The 23,359-nt window shown below is 41.7% G+C and overlaps 1 protein-coding gene across 1 annotated transcript in view; it reads left to right on the top strand.

The window, feature by feature from the left end:
* Nucleotides 1–23,359, top strand: part of COG5 (component of oligomeric golgi complex 5) — a 162,078-nt gene that overhangs the window by 34,125 nt on the left and 104,594 nt on the right. The gene's annotated exons all lie outside the window — the stretch shown is intronic.

Below are 23,359 nucleotides of genomic sequence, written 5' to 3'. Positions count from 1 at the left end.
GTTTATTAGTTAGAAAGCTTCCAGCGATTTATATTTGAATTTGCCTATTTTGTACTGGTCTTTGTTCTGAGAACATCTGTGATGTAAAACTGCCATGTCTTTTCTGTGAGCAGTGCTGAATCTCACCCAGTGTGTTTATATGCAAGTCAACATTTGGCTCTTGTCTAAAAGAAATTATATTCAGGAGAAGCTGACACCCCCATGTATATTGGGATTCATGTGGATTATCCTTACCCCTAGTGTGGGATGTTAACCCAGTTCTAATCATGAACCACTGTGCTATGTACAGTGCATGTATGGTAATGTGGTTTGATAAAGATAATTTAGTTGAAATGCTTATTCTTTAAAAAAAAATCTTCTGTGTTTTACATTAATAATTCTGGGGACTTCATAGGGTTTTGTAATTCAGTTCAGAATATTCTTGACCTTCACTTTGGAGGGGTGGGGAGTTGTTCTTTATTTTTCACTTTTTTGTTTCATAATCTATTTCTGGATCTGTTCTATCAGTATAAACAGTGTTCACCACCAGCTAATGAGGAGAAGTGTAGTATGCTGTCATTATTAATTAGAACTAATGCTCTAATAAACTTTAGGAATTAGATATACAACTCCAAATAATATTTTTAAACTAGCTTGCTAAAGCAAGGATTTTAAAAATATCTGAATATAAAATGTCCTGCTGGTAGTTATCCATCTCGTAAGTGTGGGGATTTCCTTTTTTAATTTTAAAATTTAAAATACATTTTTTAAAAAGTTTGACAAAATACTAAATTTTAAAGCATGGTTCATATATAGCACATGTATTGAAATGGCAACTTGGGTCAAATTTTGGTGGGAATCCTTTATTTTTAAATTGTGAATACAATTATAAAATGCACCTCTTTGCTCTTTTGTTTTTATATGTACTTTTTTCTCAGATAATGGCTGTGTTTTTTATTTCAGGTAACAATATGCTTTCTTTTTTAATGGTTATAAATTCATCTAGCTTTCTTTGTGTTCTCTACTCTTTTGCCTTCAGAAAATACCTAAATAAAGATTGCAGAAGCTTGTTCAAACATTGCAGTGTAGCCATTTGGTACCTAGTGAGTCGGAAGAGCAGCTGGTCTAAATCTTTGAACCTTCTCTGGTTCCTCTGCCTCTCAAGAGTTTGACACCAGTTACACTGACATATCTCTTAAGGGTAACGTGAAAAAGGTTTCCTCGAGTGAAGGCATATATGCTAATGCATTTAAGAGATTTACTTGCCTCACTTTCAGTATGACTAAGGATAGGTAGGGAAGCCTCTCTAAATTTAAACAGATGAATCTCCATCTCCCTTTCCAATTCTCTGTGTATGCCTGAGCAAAGATGGAATGCTGGAGGGGCTCTAATGTTAGAAGAAGATGGACATATGGAGAAAGGTGCACGTGATGTCAAATGAGGGGGAAAAAGTAAAAATTATCTATATTCCAGGAGGCCATCATGGCAAAAGACTTGCTCTGCAAAGAGTGTTTCGGCAGAATGATCCGAGTACAGTTTTGTTCATATCAAGCTTAAGCTTTCTGGAGGGGCACCCGGGAGGAGAAGCAGCACCAGATGGAGGCAATAGGAGTAGGTGGATGGATAGACACGCTCACAAGCCATTGCGGGGCAGATGCTGGCTGAGATGGTGAGAACACATGACATCATCCTCAAAGGGTAGATGAGGAAGAGTGGGCAAGAAGAGCCATGTGCAGACACCCGACAGAGAAAGAAAAATGTGCTGTTCCTTTTACCTGTTCCTGCAGAATGGAAGGGAAGGAAATAATCTGCTTGGTATTTTAGGGTGTAAAAAATACAAGGCAGAAGGATAATCAGAGGGTAGAAATGTAGAGAAACAGCAGGAATCTTAATCCAGAAGGTTGGTGATGCGGCGTTGGACTGAGAGGGGAAACATGAGGTGGAAAGGGAGGACCTAGAAGGTGACAGAGGCCTGGGAAGGGCTTCTCTTGCTGTATGTGGGGTAGGGAGGGAAGAAGTATAGAGCAAGAGTGTGAAGCAAGGGGGAACAGCAGGGAGCGGAGCACTGGGCACACAACAGCAGGCTGCCTGCCCCGGCGTAGAGGCATTTGCAACTGCCGTAGTGCTCTGCTTAAAATTGAGTTCAGGAATCACTGCAGTCAACCTGCATGTGTATATTTTATTCTTCTGCTTTGCCGAAAGCAAAAAGTTGCCAAGTAACATATTTTTTGTCTTCTTCCATATTTTCTGCTGTCTAACTTTCTACACACTGGAAGCAATGCCCTAAAATCTGCTGTTGGTGTGTTGAGAAGTGTTGATTTGTCATTTGTGGATGTGGAGATGTAAGCTCTGCTGGTAGTTGGTAAGATCACCCCTATTCTGGCTTGTTGGGGTGCAGAGGTTTGGCTTGTCTTTTTAAGAGACCCCTTAGGCTCACAAAGTCAAACAGTCATAACAGTCATAGTAGGGCTGAAGTAAGTGATTATTTCTAATGTTTTCCATTAGTGTTCTTAATTATTGCATCTTTAACATTCTTTTAGCATAGCATGGGTTGAACTTTACATAAACCTGTCATGAGCTGTCTAACTTTCAGATGACACAGAATAGACACTTTCTTGAAAGCATTTACTTTGGGAAGCTGTATCTACTTCCTTTCTTCTCTTTATTTTTTTTCCCTCCAGTTTTTATGACTACCTCTCTTAAGTTTTTCAGCAGCATTCTCTGTTGCTTTTTCTGGACTGTGTATATTGGTTCCTATTTTAAATATTGCAGCTCATTTGGTGGCTGTGTAGAGTTGTAGTGACTGCAGATCTACATCTCCTCTGTTCTTGTTTATGCTGGAGATTTTTTCAGTGAAGATTAATTCCTTCAGCACTTAAGTTGCTTTTGAAGATGAATATTGGGTGCTTTGGGAATTCTCACCCTCAAATTGTTCTTATTTACACTGCACTGCTGAAAATTTGGAGCTGAGAAGACCTTTAGGCTGATTACCATTCAGGTGTGCTCTAGTAGTTAGTGATCCATATCTCAAACTACTTACCAAGCTGCTGCTTAGTTTCCTCAACAGCCTGTTGCGAACAATATTTAAAAAATGCTGAAAAATCAATGACTTTTACAGTATTAGTGAAAATTGAGCAGTGGCTAACAGCAGTTTAGGTTCAGAAGTTATGCTGACCTAACCTTAGAATGAGTTTTTGTCAAGGTGCTCTGTTTTACCTTGTGCTCATCACGCTGCAGCATGCTTTTCTTTTTAGGTCTGAATCTGACTGCTGTCCGGTATACAAGCCCTGGCTGTAACAATTTGTTATGGTTTGGAAGGGATATACTGCACAGATAAAAACATTTCCACTAGAATTTGTAGATAAATGCCAATTCTGACTCTGATAGTAATGCAGTCTTTTTTTTTTGTCTTGACACACGTACTTTACTATCTCATCTCTCTAATCTATAGAGGACCGTTTCAGGACCGTTATCCCTCTATCATCTTTTGTAGTGTAGACTGATATCTAAAAAGTCAATTTTCCCTTCAGTGTTCAATCCTTAATGTTTATTTTCTCCATGACTGTTGATTGCCTGATTTGTTTTGGTATTTTTAGAATGTCTTATTTAGTGTTTCTTTTTTCTTTTCCCCTTGGCATTTCTAACTTACATTTTTCACTTGCTAGGAAACAAGTTGCTGCTACTAATGTGCTCTGTTGATCCAATCTTCTACACTTTGTAGGTTGCTTTTACAGAATTCCAGATATTCCATATGAATTTTTTATTTTGCTTCTTAATGTATCTGGAGATGTATACCTTCTGAAGTGATACAAGAACAAGTATTATATATCTTCATTTTAATATGTAGAGTTATTGTTAGCATAGCCACTTGAGTAAAGAAGAAATATCTGGTTATGCTACAAAATAAGTGTTTTGAAAGGTTCTTATGCACTTGTGTATGAAACAGGCCCTAGATTCCTTTTTCAGTAGTATGCAATGTCTGCTGAATTCCTCTAGTCACAAGAAAATATGGTAATTGGTGAGTTACAGAATTACCTTTAGCAATTAATATTGAATATCAGTTTTACATACTCAGGTGATACCAAGGAGGAAGTACAGAAGTGATGCTCGTTCTGACAGCCTTTTCCATGACATAACAGTAAACGTGGTTTAGTGGTGTAGCTCAGTCATGATCTTGGCACATTGTTGCACAATTATTTACATATTTTATTTGAAAAGCTGGAGTAACTTATCCTCAGAAGGGAAGCATGGCAGGTAAATTCATTAGTGTTTTAAGTGATGTCAGTGACACTCCTGGTTTCCTCCATTCAAGTGGTCTGTCTCGCAATGAATAGGGCCGGAACTTCTAGTAATGACTGTCTAAATTTGAAATACCTGCTAAAATGATGGTTTGTCTTGATTGTGCTGAAGTATGTTGTATGTTGGAAGATGCTTCCAACTAGGTTGATGCTTGGATTGGTGCGTAGCCTGGCATTTTGCCAGCAGGTCGAGGGAGGGGATCCTGCCCCTCTCCTCAGCTCTAGTGAGGTCGCCCCTGGAGTATCGGGTGCTGTTCTGGGCTCCTCAGGACAAAAAGGACATGGAACTACTAGAGAGGGTCCAGTGTGGAGCAACAAGGATGATTAAGGGACTGGAACATCTATCGTATGAGGAAAGACTAAGCGAGCTGGGCCTGTTTAGCTTGGGGAAGAGAAGGCTGAGAGGGGATCTGATCAATATGTAGAAAAACGTGAGGGGAGACTGTAGGGAGGATGGGGCCAAACTCTTCTCAGAGGTGGCTAGTGATAGGACAAGGGGAATGGGTACAAGTTGAAACACAGGAAATTCCATCTCCATGTGAGGAAGAACTTCTTTCCTGTGTGGGTGACAGTGCACTGGAACAGGCTGCCCAGAGAGGTTGTGGAGTCTCCTTCTCTGGAGATCTTCCAAACCCACCTGGATGCCACCCTGTGCCACGTGCTCTGGGTGTCCCTGCTGGATCAGGGGGTAAAACGGGATGATCTCCAGAGGTCCTTTCCAACCTCAGCCATTCTGGGATTCTGTTCCCAAGCCTCGTGGCTGCATGGTGCTGGGGGCGTGAAGGAGCTGCAGAAGTGGCAACACTTCAGTGAGGCTTTCCGACCAACTCCTCCTAGCAAATTTGGATTGTCAAATGTAACATGCAGAATTTAATACTAGAAGTTCAGGATCCAATTTGAGATTCTCAATCAGATCTGCTTGATTCATTGATACTTGCTGAGGTGCACAGGCTGAACAGCAGGAGTGGCAGCACTCACTGCCCTATAAATTGTAATGCACTGATGCAAGCCTTCTGTTGGATACCTTTATACTGTAATATCCTTTAAGTGGAATTGCTAATTTATATATAAAAAGGTTTTCTGTAGAGTGGTGTATATGAGAGAGACCAGGATAGACTTTGTTTCTACTCATTTTTAAAAATAGGAAAGCAGTAGGGTTTTCTCTCAGGGCAAAATGTTCACATGCATTGCCTAGAAGCAAGCATTCTAGCTAACATTTAAGAGAAGAAGGTCTTAAGACGTAAAATACCCCATGACTGAACAGAGAACTGTTTTGCATTACACAGCATAAGCATATATCACAGTATAAACCTTTTCCCATTAATTTCACTGAGCTCACCCACAGTGTAAAGGCTGTGGCCAGTGTGAACTTACACACTGCAGTCTGGCTCTGTTATCCCCTAGGCTGAGTGATTTTGGAGGGCTGTAAAAAGGCTCCAGTATGCCCAATAGAGAAGCAGAGTTCAGTGACCACACACACAAATGCTGAGTGTTTCTACATGTAGCCATAATGACAGGTGAAGACTTTGCTTTCTTCAGACAACAAAATAGAATCTATGGGTGGCAGCGACACTCTCCCCGTGCACATGTATGTTGTGAATGACTACAAGCAGTAATTAAAGCCGTCTATCAAGACTCTCTATTCAGTTCAAACGTGGTAAGTAATTTGTATTAACTTGATAGTAGCCATGTTGCTTACATTAAGTTCTCAGACTTTGAAAAATTATACCCAGCATTGTGTTCTTGTCTGATTTCTCTTTTTCTGTTAAATGATAAAGTATTCTGTCTTCCCCTCTTTGCCACCTTAGTTGTTGAGTTATTATTTTTACAAAGTTACTCAAGGAAACAGATGGAAAATCTGTTTGTATAGTGTCATGAAAAGACATGTGTGAGAAGTTAAAAAATAATAAACTATAATGATAAATGTGAAATAGCAAAGAAAGAGAACTAGCTAGTGCAGTGTGTTGACCTCACCATTTACTCTGCTCCAAAAGAATAGTCATTTGATTGATGTGTGTGTTGGGCTGAATTTAGATTTGTGTTGGTGTCATCTTGAGTTTATTTTCATTCTTCCCCTGTTTGGGTGCATTAGTTTGCATCATCTGTGCTTGTAATACAGTTAAACTTTTTTGTAATGAGTTGTTGAAAAATGTCGTGCGCTTAGGAGAGTAAAGGAAACAAATATGATGCCCTTCATATTTTATGTCTCCTTTTTTTGAATGAGCATAATGCTAGAGTCTAAAAAGAATACTTAAACTGTGCTTAAATTGCATGCATGTGAAGAATGCAATTTTTGACTTGGACACCTAAATATCACAGGATTTCGTGTTCAAACCTTTTCAGTATTTTCCTATTTTTAACAGGAGTGCATAATGGTTCTATCTGAAGCTACTTGCCATGCTTGCTGCCCTCCGCTGCTTCTCGGGGAGCACCAAGGTCTGAGCACACCCAAGGAGGGAATGCTGCAGCTTGGGGTTTGCTTCATGCCTGGATATGGCTTTGCAGACATTACACTTGATACGTTGGCTTTATTTTATTGATAAAGTCTTGAGAAAGTGAGAGGGTTGGCTGGAAAAAGAAATCTTTACATCAGTAGATAATGAGCCAGAAGATTTTCAGGGGAATAAACTTCTCAAACTCTTGGGCAGCCATCACTGCTGCCTGTGCTTTGCAAGTGAAAACCTCTGGGCAGAGAGAGGCTGCTGTGACAGGACCTATGAAGTGGCGTAGGACTAAACACAAATGTTATTTGTATTATTTCCAGGGTCCTTCAGAGTGAGAAGCTTCCCTACCATTAGGTAGTCACCAGCTCCGCGAGCTGGTCCTTAGTGAGGAACCCTTGATAAGGGACAGCAGGGAAGTGACGGGAGCCGGCGCATGCGGGCCCGTTTGCCCCCGCCGCGCCGGCTCTGCGGAGACGCTGCCGTGCTGATGGGAACCTTTCCAGGCCTTTTCTGGCCCACCGCTTGGCCTACGGGAGATGTGGAGCCTGCCGAGGAACTGCTCCTCCCAAGAGACTACTGCGTGCAGAGGGGATTTTTGGGTTTTCTGCTTCCTTCCCTTTCCCTTCCTTTTTTTTTTGCTTTATTCCCCCTTCCCTTTCACTTTCCCTTCTCCTACCCTCTCCCTGCAGATTTTTCACATATTGTTCAGAAATACCAGATCATTCTCCTTGCCCTCCTCCTACCAAATCTAGTTTTTTACCTGTTTTTTTTGTCCCCTTTAAGGGACAGCTGCCTGTGCGACTTCCACGACCTCAATGTTTGAGTGTCCCATAGCGACTTATTAATTTCTCTTCAGAGTCATGTTGTGGAGGGAAACAACCTGGCTCCAGTCATGCAAGAAGTCTAGGACAGACATGGAAAATCTGTCTGTATTTCTCTATTCTCTATATTACAAAACCAAATGTCCTTTTGAAAAAAAAATGCAAAGACTATATGAATTTTCACATTTATTCCATTGCAAGTGGATAAGCACCTTTGTTTATGTCCAAATGCCCCAACTTAACATTCTTTAAGTCTAATGCTTAAGAGCAATTATGAGCAAATTTAATGATTCAGTTTGAGTGGAAAAAGAGTTCATACATCTAAACGTCTTAGGACATTGTTTATTCTTCTACCAAGTAAATGAACATATTGGTGAAGTCAGAATATAAATTATTTCTTGCACTTACTTGCTCCTGTCTAAATTGCTTTAAGCCCAAAACAGCAACATTGGCAGGAGGAAGGCAGCAACAAAACAACCAAAAAAGTCTTCAAATAATTAATGAGATTTAAAAAAAAAATCAATAAAACACTGTAGAATTCATTACTGCATCATCCAGCTTTTAAAAATAAATAACCCCCCGTAAATCTCTAAGAAAACAGATCTTGTAGCATGCACAGAATGGAGGAAAACAGAGTATCGTGTTTGGAGAATATTTCATGAATACCTATACTAGGTGGTATTTAAACACCTAGGCGTCATTGCTTCTAACATTTAGCTAGGAATTTAGGTAGGAATCTGTATTAAGTGTGGAGACATTTGCTGAGCAAACCCGCTAATCATACTGGACATAACAGTTAAATCGGAGTTACTCATAGAGTAGGTTTATATAGTGCTTCTATGCAGTACTTTGGGTTGTGTCCTACTGAAAAGCTTTTTTATTTTCGTTTTCTTTTTTGAATGTCTTGAAGGTTGGCACATTCTCCTTCCTTTCTCCTTTCCTGCTTTGTATCTGAAGTAGCCACGTGACATGGCAGAAGGAAGAGCAGAAGATAGTAACTATTTAGGATGAGCGAGGCATGAGCTGGTGGGATGAATTTTGTGATGAGAACTGCAGGAGTCGGGTGCAAGGACAGGGAGGTTGTGGGAATTACCGTAAGAGTGACTGAGCTGTTCCTCACAAGTCTAATAGAGACAGATATAGGCTTTCCTGTTGTTCTTCCCTTAATGACATCCTGCTATAAACGTACAGGGATTGCTGAATATCATGTCTCATTTCTTCTCAGCAGGAGGAAACTGCTGAGGGCTTGCTTTGCTTGCTCCTCAGTCTTGAAAATTTTGCCTCAAGGTGTGTGTGTATGTTTTGTTAGTTTGTTTTTGCTTTTTTCCCACTCTTTAGCAATATCTGTTCCTTCACCGTGGTACCAGAACACGATTCTCGTGGGTGGAAGCGCCCTGCATGGACAATCTGCTGGAGAGCAGCCTGTGATCAGCCAGGAACAGGGTTGCACTGGGCAGCCCACACAGCCAAGAGTGGATTTGTGCGTCCACAGCACAAAGAAATGTGGATGGGAGCGGGCCTGGTCCCAAAAACCAGCACGGACCAGCAGCTGCAGTGACAAATGTGGTTGCATAGAGAGTCCATAGAAAATTGCCAATCTGTTATTTTAAATCTTTGCTTACATCTGTGATTATGGTGCAAAGTTTTTTTTTTTTTTTTTTTTTGTCTTTTCTGTGCTTGCCTGAAAGCATCTACGTTTCCAAAATATGTTTTAAGATTGCTGAGAGCCATAAGTTCAAGATACTGAAGAAGTGAATTCATCAACTCTCTAATGTTTTTAATTTTTTAGATTCTTTTTAGAAACACATCCAGCTGATGTAATTTAATATTCACTTCTTGAGCAGAGTCTTGGCTAATGCCTGTTGAATGAATAAATAAATGGAAAGAAATGAGCTTTTAATTCTGGCAGAAACTATTTTTATTGCTTGTTTGTAGAATTGGCAGGGATATTCTACTCTGGAATGGCAGAGTAGACATTATTGGTTGTTGACATAGTAGAATAGCTATAACCAGGTTAGAAAGTGAATTTAGTTCAATTTTATGGCTTGGACTTTTATTATCATTATTTTTAAAGTAGTTCTTTTGCTGCAAAATAATGCAGGATGTTGGTTTCTTTTTGTTTTTTTGACAAATACTACACATTGGGAGATTAATATCTGGCTTGTAGCTTTCTCTGAGGGCAGCCATGTGGCCGTTAGGTATCAAAGCAGCCTGACACTGCAAAGAGCTCCTAGGTTGGGCCAACCTCTGCCTCGAGCCAACCTCAGGAGAGCAGGCAGGCAGTTACTTCCCCTCTGCACAGAATAATGTTGGATTTTTTTGTATTCTTTGCCTGCCTTTTGGCTAAGTGCTTCCTCCCAAGTAGATTGCCGTACGTGTGTGTGCCTGTGCATTTGAACAGTAGTTGAGTTTTTATTGAGGAAATCCTGTTATGCTGGGAGAGCAAGGGAGCAGCCGAGCAGCTTTATGGAGGCGCCCGGCCCCTCGCTGCCCGGCTCTGCTGTCGGGGCTGCTCCAGGCGCCCGTCGGGAGCATCTGCACCCGCCTCCAGGTGCTGTGGGCACGGGCCGCGCTGCGTCGCGATGGGGAGAGTCTGCGGTCGTGGGAGTCAAAGGAAACTCCGCTGTATCGTTACCCCTGGCAAACGGTGCTCGCTGTGGGTCTGTCTTGCTCCGCTCAACAGCCTGTCCTGTATCGTAGCTGAGCATCAAAGAACTGGCAAGCAGCCTCCTGGAGCGCTGCGAATTAGACTGTTCCTAGTAAGGGCAGCAAAGGTTGTTATTTAATCAGTGGGTTTTGTGCCATGGCCTTTCTGGCAACCTCAGCACCCACCCTGGAAAGTCACGTTTAACACTTCTTTTCCTCTCTGTATCTTGAGTTGTGATTAAATTTTTTGGTATATTTGCAGACTGGAACAGAAATTCAGCTTCCAAGCTGCACTGTGACTATGGCAGCTTGTCTGGCTCCAGTTGCTTCACTCCAGCTCTGAATGCCCCTTTAAGAGGGCTCAGCATCCGTCCTTGGGGATGCGCTGTCAGAGCTGACATGACCAGCAGAGAGACGTGTTTGCTTCGTGCTGCTAGTGGCTTTCCAGAAATATTGGCACTGGACTTTCAAAATCGAAGAAAGAATGAATAAATCTTTTTTTGTGCTTGTGAAAACCTTTTTTGGAGAAGCATTTTTGTTTAACACTTCAATAGGGTCTTATTCAGGGGAATTGCAGGACAGGTTTGGGAGAAGAAAAAAAAATATCAAAAAAGAAGGTAGATTATCTATCAAACAATCTATCTAGGTAGATTACTATCAAACAAATCTGAACCAAAGAAAGTATTTCACACAAGAAACTGAAAAGCCTGCAACTAATCCAGTCCACAGTAGATTCTGAGCAGCTTGCATTATTCAGCAGCTTTTAGAAAATCCAGTATTTTCATTAGAGAGTAGTTTATAGGACAAATCTCACACCAGAAATAAACATTTAAGTCCAAAGAAACTAAGCACTTTTAAAATAGGTGAATCCTAATGTAAAATATTTCTTCAAGGGAGAGAGCCAGAGAACTCACAAGTTTCTATTTCACTATAGATTAAATATTTTCGAATTGGAATTGTGTGCTATTATTGATACTGTCACTATTATGTACAGAGACATGTATTAATATTATTTATATTATTCAAAAAAGAGAACCTCTGAGTGTAAATCTTTTTGTATGGTTGTGTACTACTTTTAGTTTGCCTGAAAAAAATATACTTTTGAGTTCTTTATAATTCATAAGCTTTTTTTTTTTTTTTTTTTTTTTTCTTGAATTCATGTTAAAGGAGGCCTAAGTGAGGAAAACTGGTGTGTTTGGGACCTATATGTGATCTTTGATGCATCCAAAGATGGGAATCATTACATCAGTACCCATAATTATTAGAATTAATTCACTGCTGTCTGCCTTAAGCTGATATGTTTTATTAAAAATAGGCCTGCTTTTGTAGTTGCGTGGTAGCATAAGAGACAAAATTATAATTCTGCCATCATGAATGTAAGAAGTCTTGCTTGTATCTCTATCCCGAAGCAAATGCGTCTGTCTTTAGGATAAAATGAAGCACAAAGTATATTAGCTGTCTAGCAAAATATTAAGTGTTAACAGTTGCTTCTTGAATGTAAAACCTGTGAGCAAGTCTGATATACAGGAGTGGAAGTTTTTATTAAATCAAAGTTTTCATGTGAGGCTTCTGGCATACATGGTGCGGCACGTGCACATCCCAGGCGCTCGGCTGCAGGAGCCCGGGATGCGGCAGCTGAGCCAATTAGGGCCTTTTTAAAGGCTGGAGAAATGTATTTTTAGTCTCCAAAGGAGAAAGATGCCTTGCAGTTTCTACTTCATATTTTTTATAACAAAAACATTTCTTTTATAACAAAAACATTTCTTTGGACAAATCCTTTTCCCTTCGTTTGTGGAGGGAGTGCATAAATTGGCAAGTTTGCGTAGGTACAGAGCGGAGGGGAAGAAGAGGCTGTTCGTTCTCCGCACATTGTTACGTGTCAGCCCTTTGCACCCAACAACGTGAATCATGTGACACTCTTTGGTTGCTTTCCATTCAAACTGAGGTTTAATTTCTGAAGTATAAAGTCTACTGTGCAGTAGCAGCACAAAAATGAGGGTTGGGAGGTCGATGCAGAGAGAAGGTAGATGACACAACGAGCTGGTGGCCCTGAGGGAGATGAGCTCTGCAGCTCGGATCGTGTCGGGAAGGAGGCCGCCGAGGAGGCAGGACCGCAGCGATCCCGTTTCGAGGAGCCTGGGCCTCGGATTCCTGTGCAGAAGGTAACTAGTCATTGAACTCCGGATATTTCAGGGCTCAAGCTTATGTTGCTGTCCTCAGTTTCAGGCTCGAAAATCTGAGCTGTGAAAGTTTTGGCTCATCAGATTCACAAATTCAAAAGGGTAACTTATTTAAAGCAGGTTGAGGTAGTTTGTACCACATATTACGTAATCCTGTACTCAAAAAGATGCTCCTCACCAGACCTGTCCCCAAAAAAGGCAATCAAAAAGAGATGTTTTGGATCCCTGTGCTGTGCTACCTCCCAGGTGACCTACTTTTTTACCTTCTGGATGGGACATGAAGAGCAACGTGGTGTTTCTGTATTTTGAGGTGGCCTTGCACATTTCTTCGCCCTTTCTTTCTTTAGTGCTTTTTCGTCCTTTCTTGTCCTACTTTCCCATTCCTGGGCGTAATCCCCAGAAATGAGAGGATTGGTGAAATAAAACTAATTGTTTTCAGTTGACTTGTGTTACAAGATGGTATATGTCTCTAATGTAATGAAAAGTGTTCGTTTTTCAATTTCTTTGAAAAATGCTGTAGTTGATTCAAAATAACAATGTTTTTCACTCCTATGTTTTTACAGATATGTATTTATCTGAATTTTAGCACTTTTAGTATAACTCTCCTTGTAGAAATCTTGTTTTTAAACATGACTTTTAAGGATCTGTTTAGTCTTTTTATTATTTTGTGAAGGTTTTTAGTTTTATTTTTCTTAGCAAGTGAGGGACATACTTCTTGCATAATTGTCTGAAAGACATTAAATTGACTAGGTAGAAAATGCTGTTAAAAGTATGGTTTAAATTAGCAGGTTTATTCCCTTCGTTGACTTTTTCTGCTTTTTCTGCTTTATAATGGAACATATGGTGGTAGCAAAGTGGTCAGGTAGGACAAAAATTTCAGATGCTAATATTTTTCAAATTCATGGCATCAGTTCAGTTGTTTATGCAGTGTTTTGAGATACTCTGATGAGTGAGGCTGTGTGTCTGTATTAGATGGGACTCTTCTAAGGAGCAACATTTCTACAGTGATGCATCTTAGGCCTTTATAAATTTAGTTGCATGCAAATCCTCCTAAATAAAACAGGCTATGAAAGACAAAACGTAAGCATTAAATTCCTTGGATGTCTTTTATTGGGGAAGCAGCATCCAGAAAGGCACAATATGTTGCAGGGTTGATTTCACAGTCCTGCCAACACGAATCCAATCTGAGCTCGCGCACAGCTGCTATTCCTGCCAGTCCTCCTCTCCTGATGGAGCTTGATCAGCTTGCTTTGTTTTTTGTGTCCTCTGAAAACGAAGACTGTTTAATGATTCACTGCTGCTAATGAATTAGCAGTGTCCTGCTCAGGGGCCTTGCCTATAGAGCGCCTGCCCCCAGCAGTAAAAGTTCCTTACTGCCATCCTGTCAGGGCAGAGAAATGAGGCAAAATAATGTGAAGCTGAAGATGGATTCTGATGGATAGAGATGCATAGAGAAAACTAGATGTTCTTACAACAATTGTGCTATTCTTTCTATCCCTGTAACACAGTTACTCCTCCTCCGCCCCCCACACAACAGATTTGTAATGAAAGAATAGAATCTTGTGCAGGCTGCAACTCCCAGAGGTAAAACCCACAGTACTCGACTTCCATCTGTATAGCCTGCCTTATTTTGCAGACATTTCGTATAGTTTTCTTTGGTTAAATTAGTCTGAAATGCTGTCTTTGCAAGTTCATTAAAATTATTCCATAATGTGTGCATGCTGTAATTTTGAAGGTTGCTCTGCAGCTTGCTGGTGCTAGTGCTGATTTACCTACACGTCTGCTCATCCTTTCTGTTATATCTTGATGTTTGTTGTGCACTCTTGCCTTTCTCTTAGCAGACATCATCATGGCCAGAGGTGTTACTCCTGTCAGTTCTCTGTAGGATTCTCTTTTTTCTTTTTTTCCCATTTTTCCTATAATGAAATACTGGAGTGAAAGTTACCCTTGCTACTGGCGTGGGGAAGGGAGTCCTTTTGGGGGAGAAAAATGTGCATTTATAAATTTTAAGAAGATTCCTTAACCAAGACTCTTACTCTTAATGTTACCATTTGCCAAACATAGCCCTTACTGATTAATAAAGGCTGCTTGGAGAAACCTGTGTTTGAAATAAAGCTTTAATAAAGCCATAAAGGGGATGGGGGGAGGGAAAGAAGAAGCTGAGGGAGGAAGGGAATGGGCAGTGATAATTTCTGCTTTATTTTTTTTCTCTCTTCAGTCAGCATGCTAAAATGTATTGAATCAATATTTTGAATCAATATACATGTATTCAGTATATTCTTAGAATCAGTTAAACCTCCCTAGGAGGCTTAATGCTGCAGTGACCTCTGCCTGTGTAATTTTTAACTTGAGGGGTGCAAGTACAGGGGCAAGTAAAGATGTGGCTGAGTGCGGGACGGGGCAGAATCTGGGGAGAATTTGCTCAGCTGCCACAAAGGGCAGAAACGGGGTAAGCACAGCCCACTTGCCCCTGAGAACATCAGTTCTCCAAGGCTGGGTGGTTCCTGAGTGCTCTGGCTTACAAAATAATCCAGCGGCGTCCCAAGCAATCAGTCCCTCGCCCCTAAAGCCCAAGGAACGAGCTGAACTGTACATGCAACTCTCTGTGAATATAGGTGGGATCAACCCAAGCTCTGTGTGTGAAGAGCAATGATTAAACACTTGAAATAGGTTGATAGTAAATACTGTCTAGATAATCTAGATTTGTTGGTTTGATTGCCATTTAACAGCATCTTTCCTTTTCCCCTCCATCTAGTCTTACTGAGGGTGTTTGGTTCCATAGTGGGTCATCTGTCACTTTCTTTTTCTACATTTCTTAAACTCTGTTTTCTTCCAAATTTGCACTTCGGCTTCGTAATTTTGGTAGTTTTGTCAAATTTAATTAATCTATTGGTTTATTTTACTTATTATATGTATGTGTTAATGAATTATTGAAATCAGAATAGATACAGTCATTGCTGAGCAAGATGGTAAAAATTTGATGCTGTTATGAACTCAAACTTTACAAATGTCTGCATTTTAGTGCTTTCCTGTGGAACAGGAAAGGTGCCCTTCCCTGCCCTTTTATGTGATGCAAATTTTTCTGCCCTGATTGAAGTCTCTGCGCTGCACAGGGGCTTGCTCCTTGCATGGATCCTCTTGCTTGTGTGTCCAGAGGAGCGAGGTGTTGGTTCTAGGAGCTGATCTGGCCAAAAGCTTAATTGCTGGGAACAGAATTAGACCTCTAACCTGACTCACTTTGTGACTGTTCGTGATTATTTGTGGGGGTGCAAGGGAGAGGAAGAGACAACATGGCTGGCAAATGTGGAGCAGCGTGGGGCCCCAGCGGCCGGGATTGAGATCGGCACAGAGCGATTATCCAAGACTTGTATTGGACACCTGGGTTGGTGTCTTCCTTCCTGAAGCTCTCCGGTATGTTCAGTTTATATGAAAGCAGTTGCCTGGGTCATTACTGTTCCCCTTCATCCCTGGAAGTCTTTGAATACTCACTAATTGCCAGAGGACAGGAAGAAAACAACCTTATGTCAATACTTGAAAGGGTAAATGGAATGACTTAGGACCTAGGTCACTTTAACATTTATCCCTGACAGAATAATTTTTGACTGCTGATATGGTATTTGGTGAATAAAGGAGAGAATCATAATTTCAATCACTACTCATGAAAAATAGATTTTTTGCCAATTAATTTTTGTTTTATCTTTCTTGTGACAGTGTTCTTTTGATCTTACATGTTGGCATAGGATGATCTGCTTGCTATGAATTGAGATTGCTATAATGAATGTTGTGGCTTCAAATACTCTCTTCTAATTGTAGATGAGAAAAATTAAGTGAGGAGCTTTATAGATCCTATAGAGACAGACGCTGACTGCAACCATTTTACTAGTAGAGCTGTCAGGTTCCTTTTGTCACACTCCAGCTCTTAATTGCTGCAAGTGAAAATGGAAAGAGTTTGATAAAAGGTAATAAACTCTATGTTTTAATGAGATTACAAGCCTGATAAAGCTCAACTCGAATACTATTGACTTCTGCAGGCTTTTTAACACACGCATAAAAAAAATCCAACTAGAATGAAACAATCACGGGTAAACTTTTTTCCTTGAAAAGGCATCTCATTCCATAGAGTGTACACCATCCCAAAATTTGCAAAGTCCTTAAGCTTCCAGTCATTTTTTTCATCTTTGACCTACCAGTCGTTCATGTACACAGTCCATCGAGGCAACTTCGATATCAGTTTTTACTGAATGCTGCTCATTTTTGTTGAAGCTTCATTGTCAAGTATTTTGGAACCCCCCACATGATTCTTCCTTGGCTTCCTTGCAGTACAAGCTCTCCTGTGTCTACCAGAAGTGGACTTAGGATTCCACTTGTGAACATCTGTTGTTACTTTTTGAGTTCATAATTATGTCTTAATTTCATAAAACATTGTCTATATGTCTAATGTAAGTATTGAAAGCTCAGCAACACTGCAGCAGGGGTAACGCTGTAAGGGTTAGAACTGGGGAAGGAGAAGGGGGCGATGACACAGAGTGCAGGCGAGAGGGGCTCCTTGCATCAGGGTGAGCCGCGCTGTGCCAGTGCTAGGGAGCTAATTGGAGCGAAACATCAGATAAAATTCTCTTTAGTTTTTCCCTTGATCAATATTCTCGTGCTTCTTGGTCTTATTGATCTTTTCTGCTTATTCAATCTACTTTCATTTTGTGAGACCCATAAAATCTTTAATGGAGTAGTCTGAATTTGATTTGGATTATTTTTGTTTGCTAGAACATTGTTTTTAATGTCCTGAGTTCATTTATTAGATATCTGTAATGCTAGCTACCATTAGGACAAAAATAGCTCCTCTACAAAAAACGATAACTGTCTGTAGCCGAGCGTCGCAGGGCTAAATGCTCTGACCTACTTGAGCAAGTTGTGCTAACTCCTGTGTCTGCATTTCAGGTTGCCAGGCATCGCTCGGTAGTTCATTTTTTGTTTTATTTATTTCTTTCCCCTCTGCTCAGAAAGCTAAGAAACACCAGCTCACATGAGAACAATTTGGTTGCAGCCAACGTGCACAGCGCTGGGAAGCGGCGTGTTCAGGGGGGCTGTGCTGAGCCGCAGCCGCGTGCGTCGCGCGGGAGCATTAACTGCTCCTGCAGTGTCCGCCGGGCCACGTGCGGCTGAAGGGGAAGCTGGAAACCAGAACGGAGAGAGGGCTGTTCGGACACGGGCGCCGCTCTTCGAGGTGCCCCAGCAGCGTGGGCTCTTTGGCCACGGCGCCGGCAGCCAGACCTCGCTGCGCGCCCGCCGCTGCTGCAGGGCAAGGGCGTTTCTGCCAATGAAGCATATGCCGGTTCTTGAATGGAGTGAGATGAATCGCAGTGGCAAAAGCTCCCTTGTATGCTTAGCCTTTTGCTGGCACGGAAAAACTGCGGGCTTGCCAGGATGTGACACTGTGAAAAGCTTGTAAACTAGAGCTGGGTTTAAAATAACTCACTTCTAATGTAATCCATAGAATTAACTATATTACATTTTATAAGCAGAGCTAGTAAGAAAGACTGGATGATTCATAACGAGTACTGTAAACCTTTTGTCACCTCCCCTCTTTTCATCCTCACAACAGTTTGATGAAACTGGTTTAACAGATGGGCACAAAACGTATCAGTTTGTATTGGGAAACTGTTTGCAGATTTAGAGCAGTTTTCTTAAGTTATTTGCACTCTTTCTTCTTTGTTCAACATTGACTGAAGTAGTCAAAACATTTTAAGCATATTAAGCAATAACATATTAAGGAAGTCTATAAAATAATTAAATAGAAACTACAAGTGAAGAGTTCTTAAAAATATTTACATTAATATTTGACTCAGTATAAATCGTTTGATAGCTAATATTGAATCTTGTGTGAACTTTGGAATGAAGCTAAAACGTTTGTCACGCTCGGTGTGCTGATTCATACCCAGAGAGGTTTGGGATTGCCTGCTGAATGTTCTTCTTGAATCCCAAATTTGTCTTTTCACTGTAGGGCTCAACTATGATAAAGCAGAAAAACCCAAGGTTTACAGCTGTTCTTCCAAAAGGTGTTTCATAGGGTAGTTAAGGTGCTGCAGCACCCGAGGATGGTGTTTTTGGTTTCTTTCCTAGCAGAGCAGTTGTACCACAGTGCTGTGCTCATTTAAGTGGCAGTTTTTGTGGTGGTTCCCTCTCTGTCGTCATGCTGGTCAGTGATATTATGAACTGCAGAGGTCTCTCCTCTGCGTGTGCCTTGAGGAGATGCAGCCCCTTCAGATTTATGCAAGGTTCATGGTCTGCATAATTCTGTGGAGCTGGAGCGAGTGCTCGGCCGGAGGTGCCACAAGCCGTGGCAGATTTACGGGGCGCTCTGTAGCCTCAAAACTGGTTCAAAGGACAGTGGTGATAACAGGTGACTAATAATGCAGGATGAAATAGCTCTTCTGTGCTGTGCATGAGTCAGGTAGTTATCAATTTCTAAACACATTTTGCAAAGCAAAATCCATCTAGCGAGGGAGGCTTTGAAGTTCGTTAGATTTGTGGTTTGCTGGAATCCCACTAAAACGTGTGTGAATATTGGCTCCTTTTTGCATTGTTGCACAGCTGCACTGTGCAAAAGGGGCAGGGGAGCCCTGTAGTTTATTAAACTTCTGGTGCTCAGGAACTCTCAAGCCTCTGCAGTGTTTGAAGTGTTTTCCCTTGTCTAAGATAAACTGAAATTCTATTGTGCAGCTTTTTTTTTTTGATTAAAGTACTCTCTGTCTCAGCTCTGCCTTAGACTGTCAATGCGGGTCTCGCCGCTGGATTTACTTGATCTTCCTCAAGACCCCTCAGGGTGGAGCCAGCAGAGGAATCGCTCTGGGCAGGAGGCAGGGGCAGAGGTGCAGCTGAAACACAGAGCCACTTGCCCTTTTCGGCAGTGGTTTTACCTGCAAGTGCCATTGGTCCTGCTCTCGCTTCCTGTTTCATTGGCAGAGGCTTCTCGCCCTGTGCCCTCTGCTTTTCTTCTGCAGGTCTGGCCAGACCGGGGAGCTGCTGCAAGTTCTTCAGGAAGGGAAAAGGAAGGGAATACTGTTCCTCCAGCATTTCACTGCTAGCTCTTGGCAATGCACAGCTGCAAATTTGGGCTACTCATAATATATATCCTTCCAGATCCTTAGGTGCTGCTGTCAAGGAGGTCTTAGGGAATCCAAAGTTATTTTAAAAGATCGAATTTGGTTCTCATGACTTAGGAGAACTTTGGGATTGCTGAGCAAAGTCCAGAAATAAGGAAACATAATAAAACACATTAAGAAGCTTCTTTATATAAAGAGTTTCTCTAAAAATGTAATGCAGTGTGATGTTTTTTGATGGTTGACTCACCTTGGACACTTGACGTTGTCCGTAGCCCTCTCTGTCATTCTCCAGCAACACTAACAGGGAGAGTCCTCCTCTCCCTCTCCCCATGTTCTGCTTCCTCCTTCTGCCTCATATGCCGGATTTGCCAGCTTTTCTTGGAGGAAGAGGAAGGGAAGCTAAGGCTTACAGCAGCTTTAATCATTTCTTGGAGACTACAGAACTTACCTATAGACAATCCTTATGCCCCCAAAATGTGGATCCCCAGAGACCTGAAACATAGGTGTAGGTATTACAAAATGTTACAGTTTATCAGACCGAGAAATATTTGTTTCTTTTTTTCTCTCTCCTTTTATTTTTCTGTTGTTCCTCTCCTCGAGTACTTCTGGTAGTTCATGTGCTCTATTAAACTTAGCACAATTCCATAGGTGCATCTGGGCAGTTGCCCCTCTTACGGCTGCTGCAGAGCCTCGAATATTCAGTTTCATTTTTCTCTTCTCGTTGCTTCTGAAATGAGAAACTTTATTTCCTGCTGCTCATAGTGACCCAGCAACAGCTCTTGGTGATTATCACTGGGAGTGCTCATGTACCCCTCATTTACAAGCTACTATTTATCATGGCTGGGCACAAGAAGATGGCAAATGTCATTCTCCAGAGTTGAGCTAATACAATTATTTTCTTACCTCATGCCATCAGATGCAAAATTTTGCATTTGAAGCCTGTGTCTGTGGCTCCCACGGAGTGCTCTGTCTAGGATGCCTTGCAAGCTGTGGCTACTTTCCCCTGCTCCAGCAGCCTGCCTTCATCCCTGGCACAACTTGGCAAAGTTAGCTCAAGCTTAACTAACTTTGTAGATGAAAATGAGTCTTTTAGCTGCTTTTGAGACAACTTGGTCTCTTGGTTTCACTTAGGTGAAACCTGGAATTCTTGCTTTTTTATGGAGGCTTGACATTTTGTCCAAATTACAACAAATCCAGAACTATAGCAAAACAGAAATTTGAAGAAATTTCAGAATTGGATAGACGATGTTTTTCCCACTGAATTATTTCATAGCATAATATGACATAATCAAACCATTTTTCTTTAAATAGAACCAATGGCTGCTTTCAGGCAGTTACTGAAATACCTTAAAAAGCAGCACATCTGATTTTGAACTAGCATTTAGATCAACAGCATGCAAAGGAAGTAACTTAAAGGAAGTATGGCCTTTCAGAGGTTCCAGTTTCGATTCTTAGTTCTTTTGTGTGAAAGAAATGAAAATTCCATTGACTCTTATATATATATATATATATGTAATGTACTAGAGCATTTACTGTGCTGTACTAAAGTGCCTCTTTGCTCTTCCGTGCATGCCCTTGGGTAGGGCCGGAGCTCAGGCCATGGCTTCCAGGTACCCCGTTCCAGCACTTGCCCTTCCAAGCAGACCCAAGGCTTGCAGCTCTCATGGCTAATTCGGCCTTGCAGAAGGCGCTGCTGCTCGAGTCTCTTGCCGGCCTCCTGTACCTCAGCCGCTCCTAATAAGCCATTTTATTTACCAGTACAATCTGCGTAATGTCTCCTAAAATGCAATCGGCTAACTCTGCCTTTTTAATTACTCACAGTGACTTTAATTGGATCAGAAAACAGCAAGAAATACAAAATAGTAATGTAATAGAGTTAACACAGTGAGAGGATTCTTGCGGTAAGCTGCAGTCAGTTTGCCGTGTTCCTAGACTGTCTCCATCTGGAATGACTGTCAGCTGCCTCCCAGCTCTGCCCAGCAGGTCCGAACTCCGGTCTGCTGCAATGCAGGTTTCCAGACAGCTTTGCTCAGTTGAGATACTTGGTATTTGTGAGTATTCCAGGGTCCCTGGACTGGAACAAAACTTCTCCATTTGGAGTGATGCACCAGTGTTGAGGCCTTGTGCAGGTGATCTTGCTGGTGCTTTGGGCTGGTTGGACCTCCTGAAGGTCCTCCTTGGTGCGTTACTTGCCACTTTCTCAACACTGCATCAGGCTAGTGTCTTCAAATAGTGTTTTCAAATGCAGAATTCAAGCTGTGCTTCCTTTTCTAAAGGATATGGCATTGGTTGAGCAGTTATTTGGGCTTTCCTTCAGAATTGCTTCCTCCCTTGGGAAGTCCCTTTTATGGAGAAGGGGCTCTGGCAGCTTTCTGGAAATTTAGCTCAGGGAGCCAAGTAGCAACCTCTACTTTCTTCGCTTTCCAGCCATTACCAGCCACGGCTGAGAAGCCCAGCGGGCACCTCTGTCGTGTGCCCCCCAGTAAGGGACTCTAGTAGAGTCTCCCTGACCGGCTGTTTCTGTGCGGTTTTTGTTTTTTTGTTTTATTCTGGTGGACTAGTGTTGTTCTTACTTACAAGTTCCCACACACAGAAAGGAAGTTTGGACTGCAGTTGAAGCACCCGTGAGTTCTTACACTTCACAAATGTTCATGTGATGCTTTCCTCATACACTTTTCTTAAAATAAAAAATCCCACTTCACATTCAGTTTGCAAATAAAATAGCAAAAAAAAAAAGTCATAAAATCAACTAAGTGAATCAGGAATTTTATTGGAAAAAAAGTATTCATAAACATTTTGCTGCTTTCGTCAATTGTTAGAAATGAAAACTTCCTTTCTTGCCTCGCCTGGCCACTAGCAATGCAGAGGCTCTGACTCTGCAGGCTCAAGCTCAGGGCTGCGCAAAGAGTGATTTAATTAGTGAGTATTCATGCCAACTAGGGGCAACGCTTTAATCTATCACATCTCTTTGGCCAGAGAAGTAGTTGTGTAACATTTGATAAACTTCCTACCTCTGTAGCAGTGACTTCCAAGCCCTGGGAGGAAACATAGGGCAAGTGTCCCTGTGTGGTAGGGACGGTGGGGAGGCTGCCAGCGCCTCGAGGCCCTCCCCATAGGTGAGTGTAAGGAGACGAACGGGCTGCCGAGGAGATGGCTGAAGGGCAGCGTGATGGAGGAAGATCAAACCATGAACAGAAAGGCAATGAGCAGCCGCGCTCTTCCGTTACAAGCACTTGAAGGCCTTGAGTGAAAGCAGCAGGCGACCGGTTCACAGCACCAAGGTCCTGCCTTGTACGAAGCGTGTTTTGATTGTCACAGAAAGCTGTGGTGGTGGAAAGTTTCCACAGCTTCAGGGGGCGATTGGATAATTAATGGGATAGAAGAAGCTTCAGGGGGCCCTTAAAAGTGCCTTAAAGGCACTATTTCTGCTAATATTGCCAAACCAAAAATGACACCTCTGTGGAGCTGCTGCGTCCAGAGCTTGTCCATATGATCAGTGCAGCCAGACTCCTGTCGCGAAGACTGACCCAGCAGACCTGAGCGCGTGATCCCAGCACGGGGAAGGAGGGCGCCCAACCCACAGCGCCACCCTCCCGGGTCGGTTCGCAGCCATTTTCCTCAGCTCCAGAGGTGGGAGGCTCAAGCGGGATCTCCCGGTGAGGTGGATTTGACAGTAAATATATATTAGAACGACAAATAAAACCCTTTTGAGAACTAATTTTTCCATCAAGTTTTGCAGTTTTTTCTTCTAAAGTATCAAAAAAAGTGTCTGATCTAAATGATGGTGGTATTATTTATGCATAAGTGTCTGTTGCTTGTCTGATTCTAAAAAGATTCAGCAGTGAATTCTATCTTATGAATTCTGACACTTTGAGAGGCCTAACAAGAATA

Source organism: Tinamus guttatus, unplaced genomic scaffold, assembly GCF_059628265.1.
Source record: "Tinamus guttatus ecotype Peru unplaced genomic scaffold, ASM5962826v1 Tinamus_guttatus_pri_ptg000489l, whole genome shotgun sequence".
Lineage (NCBI taxonomy): Eukaryota > Metazoa > Chordata > Aves > Tinamiformes > Tinamidae > Tinamus > Tinamus guttatus.
This window is presented reverse-complemented; position numbering and strand designations above follow the sequence as displayed.